The sequence below is a fragment of the Sorex fumeus genome, unplaced genomic scaffold (genome assembly GCF_029834395.1).
Source record: "Sorex fumeus unplaced genomic scaffold, SorFum_2.1 ptg000029l, whole genome shotgun sequence".
In the NCBI taxonomy this organism is placed as follows: Eukaryota; Metazoa; Chordata; class Mammalia; order Eulipotyphla; family Soricidae; genus Sorex; species Sorex fumeus.
In genome coordinates, this window is record NW_026606086.1 from 10017494 (window position 1) to 10029668 (window position 12175).

The following is a 12175-nucleotide window of genomic DNA, read 5'->3' on the forward strand; positions in this document are numbered from 1 at the left end:
ACTGAAACTCTATTATGAAAGCTTTGTAATGGTCTATCTCACAGATATTCAATTAAAAAATTAAAATAAAAGTAATGTGGAGTTCATGCCCAATCAGCATAATTAGCTGAATAAATAATAATAACAATGATAAATCACACTAAGGCCCTCCCGTTGATCGTCGATTTGCTCGAGCGGGCCCAGTAACGTCTCCATTGGAGACTTTGTTGTTACTGTGTCTGGCATATCGAATACTCTCGGTAGCTTGCCGGGCTCTCCGAGAGGGGCGGAGGAATCGAACTCAGGTCGGCCATGTTGGCTGCGTGCAAGGCAGACGCCCTACCCGCTGTGCTATCGCTCCTATTACATCAATATTTTTAAATTAAATTATCACTACATTCAAAAAAGTACAACTTTATGTTCCCACTTCATGAACAACTCTACTATTATTAAACTGGAGACCCTAGAAGAAATAGATTTCTAGAAGCATGTAACTTCCCAAAACTAAATAAGGAGGAAGAAGAAAACCTGGGCAGGCCAATCACAAGCAAGGAAATTGAAACAGTAATTAAGAATCTCCCCCCAAGAATTGTCTGCCATAGAGGCAGGGGGGATGTGATGGGGAGGGGGGATACTAGGGACATTATAGAGGCAGGGGGAAGAGTGGTATGGGGAGGGGGGATACTGGGGACATTGGTGGTGGAAAATGTGCACTGATGGAGGGATGGGTGTTCGATCATCGTATGACTGAAAGTCAAACATGAAAGCTTTGTAATTTATCTCAACTTGTGTGGCATAAACGGAACCTTCCCAAATTTGTTTCACCAACCTCCCCCTTCTCAAAATAAAAAAATTTTACTCAGAAAATCCAGAAACATATTTTAGATATTGAAGTATATATTTTGCATGTGGCCAACCCCAATTTGATTACTGGCACTACATGGTCCCGAAAGGTACAGGTGTAGCCCTAGAACCCCTCTAGTATTAGTATCATGGACTGGGCAATCCCCAGCACTGCATAGACCAAAAGCACCACATATTAGAGCCCTACATTAAACCACTGACCCAGTGGGCAGAGCATTGATGGAAGGTTTGGAAGTTCCCCAAAAAAGTATTACTGTGCACTCTCCTGAAAATATACCTTATTTACAAATAAAAATACAGAGATAAATATATATTCTTTTCTGTATTTCTACTTATATCTTACAACATAGTAAAGATGTAAAAAAATCAGCTTGAAAATATAAAATAATTTCTAAAAATCAGCTGTAGTCATATTGATATTACAGAAAGATGATGAATAATAATATTAAAGTAAAAATAATAACATTAAAAATAATCAACTAGATTGATGAACATGCATTGCCATCAATCTGTTGATATTTAGCTCTAGTTTTGTCAGTAGCAGTCTTTTTTGTTATTGTTGCTTTCTGGGTCACACCCAGAAATGCTCAGGGGTTACTTCTGGCAGTGCTTGGAGACCATATGGGATGCTAGGGATTGAACCTGGGTCAGCTGTGTGTAAGGCAAACATCCTACCGTCTCTGTGCTGTCACTCCAGCCCCAATCAGTAGCAATCTTTAAATCACTATGATTATTTGAAGTTGGTTTCTTATTTTAGTAAATAGGTTTGTGACTGCACTGAACACATATACCACTAAATATGATGGAAGGAATGCAGTTTTAAAATTTCTGTACCGATGCCCTATCGAGGCCACAAGTTGGCCCCCATGAGCGGCTCTTTGGCACGGCCATGGCACCAGAAGCACACAGACCTAATCCAGAGCCCTGCAGCTTGCAGCAGAAATGTGAATGGACTATGCATTAAACTATGGCTCCATGCCCCCCTGGGAGGGAAAAGGTGTCTGTCTCTTCCACCCACCCCCCACACACACACCGGCGGCATGGTGGCCGCCACCTCAGAGCTTATTGAAAAACCAGATATGAGCTGGTGGTGAAGGGGCAACTGCAGCCTCATGGGATGCGGGGCGGAATCGGCTCATCCTTCACACCCTACTGAGGCCACGAGTTGCCTCCCACAAGCTGCTCTCCAGTATGGCCATGGCACCAGAGGCACAGAAACCAATCTTGTAATTATCTGGCTTTTGGCAGAAATCCCTCCAGACGTAATTAGTAAAATATCAGATATCCAAAATCATGTGGCCACAATAGACATCATATGGATTTCATAACCAGCAATAAAAACCAAATTATTTCACAATGCCTTTTCAGCAGTTCTGATTGTTGAGGGGAAATTCCAAACAATAATTGTGCATCTTTTGTTGAAATTATGAATGCAATCAAAGTAAAGAGAGAGTTAATTAGAAATCATCTGCCTCACAGGCATTGGGAGGGGTTGGAGGGGGGTATATTTGGGTTCTTGGTGGTGAAAAATAATTACTGGTGAAGGGAAGGGTGTTTGATCATTGTATGACCAAGACTTAAACCTGAAAGCTTTGTAACTTTTCTCAAGGTGTTTCAAAAAATAAATTTAACAAAAATAAAAATAAAAACATTTACGCCCCCCAAAAATAAATAAAATTTCTTTACCATAATTCACTATAAACTAAAGGTATCTCATTTTACAGATGACTTCTGTAGCCTTATTTGAACTTACAATCCTTCATTTGTAGTTACTTCTACAGTTCTTTTGAATTTGAAAATTCTTCTTTGTATGTTTTTGAGAAAGTTCAACACACAATCATGTAAATTCAATTTAAGATTATCTTTATTTTTATTTATTTTTTAAAAAAATTTTATTAGTGACTCACCACGTTGGCAGTGTGCAAGGCAAAAGCCCTACCCACTGTGCTATTGCTCCAGTCCGAGTTCAATTCCTCCTTCTCTCTCCGAGAGCCCAGCAAGCTACCGAGAGTATTTTGCCCACATAGCAAAGCCTGGCAAGCTACCTGTGGTGTATTAGGTATGCCAAACACAGTAACAAGTCTTATAATGTTACTGGGCCCACTCGAGCTAATCAATAAACAACAGGAGGACAGTGACGGTGACAGTGATAGTGAATCACCATGACTTGCAGTTACAGACTTACAAACATTGTGCTTGCACCTCAGTCATACAATGATTCAGTACCCATCCCTCCACCAGTGCCCATTCTCCACCACCAATGTTCCCAGCATCCCTCCCACCACCCCCACTCTGTCCCCTCCACCCCACCCCACCCCACCTCTGTGGCAGGGCATTCCCTTTTGTTCTCTCTCTCCTATTTGGCTTGCAATAGAGGCACCAAGTGGCCATCATGTTCGGTCTATAGTTTACTTTCAGCCTGCATCTCCTATCCCGAATGGGCACTGCTAGCATCCTTTACTTGGTGCTCCCTTCTCTATCTGAGCTGCCTTTTCCCCCAGCATGTGAGGAAGGCTTCTAAGCTGTGGAGTAATCCTCCTGGTACTTTTCTTTATTATTCTTGGGTGTTAGCTCCCATTCTTTATATTTCACAAATGAGTGGAATCTTTCTATGTCTGTCCTTCTCTTTCTGACTCATTTCACTTAATATGATACTTTCCATTGTGATTGAAGTCAGAATAGAAAGCCTCCAAGGACTGGTAATAGTTATATGTCTTCATTCTATTTTTAATACTCAATTGGATAAATTCCTCTTATCTTAAATTTCATCTAACAGAAGTTTTGCACAAATGACAAAATTACACCTTTTGTTTTGATTTATTCAGTTCATCACTTGGAGCTATAGATTTATTCTATTAAATTTAGTAAATGTCTGTGAAATAAGCTGTATAATATTTGAAATTAATCAAGCTGGCTCATAAAGTTTCATGTCTGTTTTCTAAAGAACTTTAACACAGAGTCGGTTTATAAAATAGCCAGATAGCACACTTTGATAGCTAACAAACTTTTGTATGTAACAATAAGGGATTGAGTTTATCATTATTTCCATATTGAACGTAACATTAAAACAACCTGTCATTAAATAAACTTCTTCTGGTTTTGTTGATTTCTTTAATGAAATGACATAATGAACATAATGACCTCTAGAGGCATTAATTCAGATTTTTCTACTGAATGTTGATTAAGACATAGTATACACAGAATGCATTCAGAACCACTTAAATAAAAACAAACATAGTAAACCCCTATAACATCCTATCATGATTGGAACACCATCAGTAGCAACTAACAAGATGATTTTTAGAGGAATTTTGTTTTCCTTTAAAAATATCTTCTGGGAGCTAAAGAGATAGTACAATGGTAAGGCACTTGCTTTACATGCAGCCAACCATTTTGATCCCTTGGCACTGCAGTCTGCCATGAATAATCCTGAGTGCAGAGCCAGGTCTAGCCTGGAGCACAGTTTTATGTGGTCCAACCCCCAAAATTAGTAAATAAAAATTTTAAAAGATTAGAACTAATACAGTATGTGTAACATCTATTCTCTTATCAGTTTGCAAATATTTAGCAAATAATAAGATTTCACAATTTTTTCTTTTAAGAACTGTAAGGGCTGGAGCGATAGCACAGTGGTAGGGTGTTCGCCTTACAAGCGGCCAACATGGCCGACCCGAGTTCGATTCCTCCGCCCCTCTCGGAGAGCCCGGCAAGCTACCGAGAGTATTCGATATGCCAGACACAGTAACAACAAAGTCTCCAATGGAGACGTTACTGGGCCCGCTCGAGCAAATCGAAGATCAACGGGAGGGCCTTTACCTTTACCTTTTAAGAACTGTAAATATGTTAAAATAGTACTTTCTTTCCTGAAAAAAATGATTTATCAAGCTGTATCAGTGCTTGATAAATTCATATTTAAATTCATATTACTGTAATGAGTCTTCAGCATCCTGAGCCATTTCATCAATTCTTCTTTGAACTATATTATTACTCAAAGAAAATAATTTGTTAATATTAGATACTGGATACTATATGTTTGTATAACGTAGTGCTATGACCTCATTGTAACTAATAGAATTTGTTTTTTTGAGAATAGTATGCAGTTTTCCCAATCTAGCAATTAGTAATAAGATGTAAGAAGCAAACAATCCATCATCACCTCGTTTAGATTCTATTGAAAAGAATTTTGCCAATGTTGGCTGTTACAAAAATTTTTAAGTTCTTAAAACTTAGTTAAATCCATATAAGCATGAGATTTTTTCAAATGTCCTTGTAGTTCTGAAGACTGCACAGGCAAATAAGGCATATCAGTAATGTGAGTAATGTGACTAATTCTATGCCTGTCTACTTATCTTTGGCTTTTATCTTCTGTTGCTAAAAAGTATATCTTGAGGTAGCTTTCAGATAGAACTTTCTAAATTCATACCTCAAGTTATTTATTGTCTTGGGATTTATAGGTGACTGAATAAAGATCTAATTTAAATATTCAGTACTATATTGTCTACATTTTCTCCCTAGATTTAAATAATTTTGAATATTATATACGTTTAAAATTTTTTATCTATTGTAATGAGCATGCAAAATAATCAAGTTATAATTGAAAAGATAAAATTTTCCTCATCTGAACCAACTTTTTGTAATAGTTGGTATTGGTTGTAATATCATATATGTAGTAATTTTGTGTATAAAATGACAAAAAGAAATGCTAATAACATTAGTAAACTTGGTTGTGTTCTTTGCCCAGCATTATGTACTTTATGTTAAATTCTAAAGTATCAAACTAAATTTCTCAAAGAGTTATTTTAAAAAATACATCACTGTACAATGAAAATAAGTGAAATTTAGATTTAGTTTGCCTTTGCTTAAATAACTATTTCCTTTACTTAAATAACTATTTATTATTAACAAACATCTTATTTACTAATTAAATTAACACATGACTTGGTAAAGGTAAAGGTAAAGGCCCTCCCGTTGATCGTCGATTTGCTCGAGCGGGCCCAGTAACGTCTCCATTGGAGACTTTGTTGTTACTGTGTCTGGCATATTGAATACTCTCGGTAGCTTGCCGGGCTCTCCGAGAGGGGCGGAGGAATCGAACTCTGGTCGGCCATGTTGGCCGCTTGTAAGGTGAACGCCCTACCCGCTGTGCTATTGCTCCAGCCCACATGATTTGGTATATACATTTAAATATTAAAGTTAACAGTTATTTGTAAGTCTACAATTGTACCTCATGGTGTTTCACTAATAAAAATTTTAAAAATGAGTTAACATTTATTTTAAAATTTAATTCCTCTGTTTTTTATAAAAATATGACAAATATATGGAAGGTATACCTCAAATAGTTTTATATTAGCACATGCCTGCTATGATTTTATTATAAGCAAGCACTAGAGCACAAATATATGTGATGGATATTTATGAAAATGTGTAAAAATATTCACAAAAAATTGCTATTTTATTGAAACAACAATAATACAATTTTCTTTGATTGTGGCTTCTAGTCTATAAAGATCAAAGTCATCAAATAAGAGTTAAAATTTTTGCCACTTACTGAACTGCACAATTTTTAACAACCTTTCCTATAATTCAGAAACTCTCTAGATTTCATTCATGTCACTTGCTTGTAGTATCACACTGTAAACAAATCAAACATACAGAATCTTTATGGAGGACTACGGACAGTGTATAATATACTCACTTGCCAACACTTTCTTTTTAAGAACCGTGGGCTGACTTGATCACTGAGTGGTTATAGCTTCCATTTTACGTGTTTATTTGGAAAATAATCACTATGATTAATTTGGTATTATATAACGGAATGTGTCTGAGTGTTTTTTCAAAATTTCTTCTCTTTCTTTATGCCTCCACTTCCCTCTGTTTTTAGTTCGTTGCCCATCTCACCTCAAACATCACAGCACTTCAGGTAGTGATATCATCAAATTTGGGAAGCACTGCAGTAGAAAGTGGCATGCTGAGTGAAGTAAGCAGGAAGATGCATACCTATAACCTTATTCAGAAGTGGCATACAAAGAAACCAAGAAAGGAAATTGTCTACAGCAGTTGTAATCAGGGCTTACGTCTGTTTCTGTTCTCAGGGTTCACTTTGATATTTCTTGGATCATATGTGGTCGTGGGGGATCCAACGCAGGTCAGCTGAGTTCAAGCAAGTACCTTATCTTCAGTAGTATCTCTCTGGCCCCAGATCTGGCATTCTAAAATTTATTTTTAAGGAACACAGTATTCCAACACCAGTCTCACCAAAGGTGTCAAATTCTCTCCATCAATGACCCCCAGGTTCCTTCCCACACCCCAGCCTGCATCCTTAACAGACTTACATTGAAGATAGATATTATATACTTTATGTCTCATGATCAAAGTTTCTCTGGCTTTGTGGTTTAGAGATATAAATATACCTTACCTCTACATCATTGATGTGCCCAAGGTCCCTGTCCTCTGGCACCTTTTTATCTTAATCTCCCTACTCGAATTTTTTCTTCCTAGGGTCAAAGGTAATATAGATATCCCCCCTTTTGATACATTGTGTTCTCTTATCCTGTTATTCTATATATCACAAATACATATGCACACATATATGTGTGTATATATACACACCACACCTCCATCTGTCAATGCTCACCTATTGTTGGACACCTGGGTTGGTTCTGTATCCTACCTACTGCACTACGTGTTGCAATTAATAATTGTGAGCATATGTACTTTTAAATTCATGATTTTCTGTCTTGGGAGTAGATAGATAAGAAGTGGAATTGCTTGGTTGTATGACAGCTCCAGTCTAACTTTTCTGAGGAATCTCCATAGGGGGGATCCTATAGGGGCTGAGTCAGACAACATTCTCACCAGGAGTGGGTGAGAGGGAGATGGCATCCTTCTGTTTTAATATAACAAATTTGTGGGTATAGTAGAGAAATCAGTGGTAAGAATTGGGAATAGTTAAAAATTAATTTAAATTTTTATTATGAGAAAAACTGTTGAGAAATACTGAGGAAAAAACTGTTGAGAAAGACTGAATTCTCTGCAGCTATAATCTGGAGTTAAAGCACCAATGGAAAAGGGAAAGAAAGATCACCATAGAATAGCACACATGTAAAACCTTAATGAACAAAGAAAATGTAAAACAATTTTACCAAATTTCTGACTCTCAGAAAGTTAATATCATGACCTATTACCTATTTCCTATTACCTGTTAAAAGATTAGAAGTTCTCTCTCTCCTATTGGGTGTTCCCCAGATGAATGCAATCTTTCTATGTCTATCTCTTTCTTTCTGAGTCATTTCGCTTAACATGATACTTTCCATGTAGTACCACTTGTATATAAATTTCATGACTTCATCTTTTCTAACAGCTACATAGTACTCCATTGTGTAAATGTACCAAAGTTTCTTTAGCCAGTCATCTGTTCTCGGGCACTCAGGTTTTTTCCAGATTCTGGCTCTTGTAAAGAGTGTTGCAATGAACAAACAAGTGCAGATGTCACTTCGACTATCTTTTTGCCTCTCTGGTATATATTCCCAGGAGTGGTATTGCTGGTCAAATGGGAGCTCAATTTCTAATTTTTTGAGAATCATCCATACTGTTTTCCAAAAGGGCTGAACCAGTCAGCATTCCCACCAGCAGCGAAGGAGTGTCCCTTTCTCGCCACATCTGTGCCAGCACCAGTTGCTTTTGTTCTTGTGGATGTGGGCCAGTCTCTGGGGTGTGAAATGATATCTCATTGTGGTTTTCATCTGCATTCCCCTGATGATTAATGATGTGGAGTATTTTCTCATGTGCCTTTTAGCCATTAGGATTTCTTCAAAAAAATCGCCCCATTTTTTGATGGGGTTGGATGTTTTCTTCTTGTGGAGTTCAACCAGTACTTTATATATCCTTGATATCAACCCCTTGTCGCATGTGTATTCGGCGAATATCTTTTCCCATTCTGTAGACTGTCTCTGTATTTTGGTCACTGTTTCTTTGGAGGTGCAGAAGCTTCTTAGTTTAAGATGGTCCCATTTATCTATCTCTGTTTTCACTTGCTTGGCCAGTGGCGTGACACCTTTGAAGATACCATTAGCTTCAATGACATGGAGGGTTTTGCCAGCTTTGTCTTCAATGTACCTTATGGATTCTGGTCTGATGTTGAGATCTTTAATCCACTTTGATCGTACTTTTGTACATGGCATTAGGCAGAGATCTGAGCCCACTTTTTTGCATGTAGCCATCCAGTTTTGCCAGCACAATTTGTTAAAGAGACTTTCCTTGCTCCATTTCACTTTTCTTGCCCCCTTATAAAAGATTAGATGGTAGTTTGCTTGGGGGGAGATGTCAGTATATTCAACCCTGTTCCATTGGTCTACAGCTCTGCCTTTGTTCCAGTACCATGCTGTTTTAATTATTACTTCTTTGTAGTAGAGTTTGAAGTTAGGGAGGTTGATTCCTCCCATTTTCTTTTTCCCAAGAATTGCTTTAGCTATATACAGTCTACAACTGTACTTCATGGTGTCTCACTAAAAAAAAATTTAAAAAAACCACCTTCTACTGAGCTTGGACCAACAGGATATAAATAGACTTTGCCTACAGGGGAAAAAAAAGATTATAAGTATACATATGTATAAGTTCCAATGGACATTCCTTTCTTGCTAACCTATTAACATATACTTTAAATAGTGTAATGGAAAAAAACTGGAACACAGAGCCAAAAATTCTCATTTCCTCAGACTGTAACCTTGCTGATTATTAACTGTTTGCTTAGTAATCCATATATTCATTCAACCATTACAACAAACATTTCTGAGGGCCTATTTTTGTTCAAGTGTTTATGTGAATTTAAGCAACTCATCTTATACCTCTGGGACTCAGATTACTTTTTACAACAAAGGGGATAGCAATATCCATATTGATAATCATATAAGGCCTCACAGAGAGTCAGAGATGAGAGAGTAAAAAGTAATCGAGCTAAAGATCCTTTTTTCTAGAAAATGAACAGAAGTTTAAACTGATTCTAAGAAATGTGGTCATGAGTTTCTCACTCCTGCTTCAGAAGTAGGCCTTTGATCTTCCTAGTCCCTGTGGAAACCACAAGCAGCATTCAGTTATCACTTCTTTTTATGCACTTTAGGACTATCCTCCTATTGTTCATTGATTTGTTCGAGTGAGCATTATTAACGTCTCACAACAAATTGTGAGACCTGTTACTGGTTTTTTTTTTTTTTGGCATATTGAATACATCACAGGTAGCTTGCCAGGCTTTGCCATGCAGGCGAGATACTCTTGGTAGCTTGCTGGGCTCTCTGAGAGGGGCAGAGGAATCGAACCCGGATTGGTCGCATGCAAGGCAAACGGCCCTATCTGCTATGCTATCGCTCCAGCCCATTTCTTTTTTTAAAGCACACTATATGTGGTTCATTATTTCTTGAAAATGGTTAAATATCCATTGAGATTACCAAGCTACATTTATTTCCTTACCCAATTAAACAGAAAATATCAGGTTTCAGAATGTGTCACCCAAAACAGAATCCTCTGTTCATATAACAGAAGCAGATGGCAGAGGAGGCCACAGCAAACTGTTCCTTGGAGCAGCCAACCTTTTGCAAAGCACAGAAAACCTTAAAAAGTTATACCCAGGCTGATTCAGGGTATACTCTCCTGATTCAACATGCTTTAGGAAGATGTTCTCAAGTTCTTCACTTCAAGACAGAAGAACTGGGTTTTTTGCTTTGTTTTGTTTTGTTTTCCCTCAAAAACGACATGTTGGGTAATTTTTTACTCAACTAAGTAACAGAGAAATATGAGCATATATATATATATATATATATATATATATATATATCTTGCCCAGGAATGGAAGAAGTTTAATTCTCTTACTTTATGATCAGGTGACTGTTTTAAAAATGAGTGAGTTTAAATTCATAACTGCTTCTCTTTCTCCACTAGCTTAGCTTCTCATGCCAAGATAATCTTACTTTTTCATGTAAAGGGCCATTCAGCATATAAGGGAAAAAGTCCAATATGGGTACTGCTAGTTTCCTATTCAGGAAAGTTTATGTCCAGGATGAGGGAGCTAAGTGGTCTCAAGGCTGATTCTCAGGGTGCTCATGGGCTTAAAGACATTGGTTGTTTTAGAACAGTATGACTAGCTTTGTGCTGTGGTATTATTGTAGCCAGTGAGGTTTTTCTGAGGTGTGATTATTGCTAATAAAACAGTATGACCTGCCTGAGCCATGGTGGCCCCTGCCAAGTCTCAGTGCACTGGAATAGAGACCCCATGAGGACCAGGAAAAGAATGACATCTGCTGGGGTCTGCAAATATCAGAGCAGGTTTCCAGTTCCAGATTTTAGTTTGAAACTACTAAACCATGCATCCAGCTCTCCTCTGTCCACAAGACAGGACAGAAACCCAAACAAACTAGCGTCAGGTATCCATGCGACAGAAAGTAGAGTGGCCTATTGACTATTCTGTAGAAGACAAGGGTCTCTTGAAACTCAAGTGCCTCTATCACAAAGGAAATCAGAGTCCAAGTCTAAACAGAGCTGAGAATTATTTCAGGAACTGTTCTGATTGGGACATGTTTGCCTTTTGTGAGAAGAAAAGACAGCTTTCCTTTTGTGAAGACAAAACCCTACTCAAAGAGAAAATGAGCAGGGCAGGAGTCTATTGTCTAGGCATATCTGACACCGGCTGTTTCTCAGGGTTCTATCTGTAAGGAATCTAGCACAGAATCTGGACATCAACAGCTGTCAAGAGTGCTATTTAGTGGGCTTCAATAAGTAAGCTTGATGGGCTTCTGATAAGGAATTAATATCCACGATATATAAGACACTAGTAGAATTATACAAGAAAAAAACCTCCAACCCCATCAAAAAATGGGGACAAGAAATGAACAGAAGCTTCCTCAAAAAAATACAAATGGCCAAAAGGCACGTGAAAAAATGCTCCACATCACTAGTCATCAGGGAGATACAAGTCAAAATAACAATGAGAGATCATCTCATACCACAGAGACTGGCACACATTCAAAAGAACAAAAGCAACCAGTGCTGGTGTGGATGTGGGGGAAAAGGGACACTCTTTCACTCTTGGTAGGAATGCCCACTATCCAGACTTTCTGGAAAACAATATGGACAGTCCTTCAAAAACTAGAAATTGAGCTTCCATATGACCCCATAATACCACTTCTGGGAATATATCCTGAGGATGCAAAAAAGCACAGTAAAAATGACATCTGTACCTATGTGTTCATTTCAGCACTGTTCACAATAGTCAAAATCTGGAAACAACCCAAGTGCCCAAGAACAGACGACTGGTTAAAGAAACTTTGATACATCTACACAATGG

At 37.9% G+C, this 12175-nt stretch overlaps 1 protein-coding gene and 1 pseudogene across 1 annotated transcript in view; one reads left to right on the plus strand and one right to left on the minus strand.

The window, feature by feature from the left end:
• Positions 1-12175, minus strand: part of LOC130024623 (heme oxygenase 1-like) — a 90126-nt gene that overhangs the window by 30727 nt on the left and 47224 nt on the right. The gene's annotated exons all lie outside the window — the stretch shown is intronic.
• Positions 10975-11051, plus strand: LOC130024976 (uncharacterized; annotated as a pseudogene).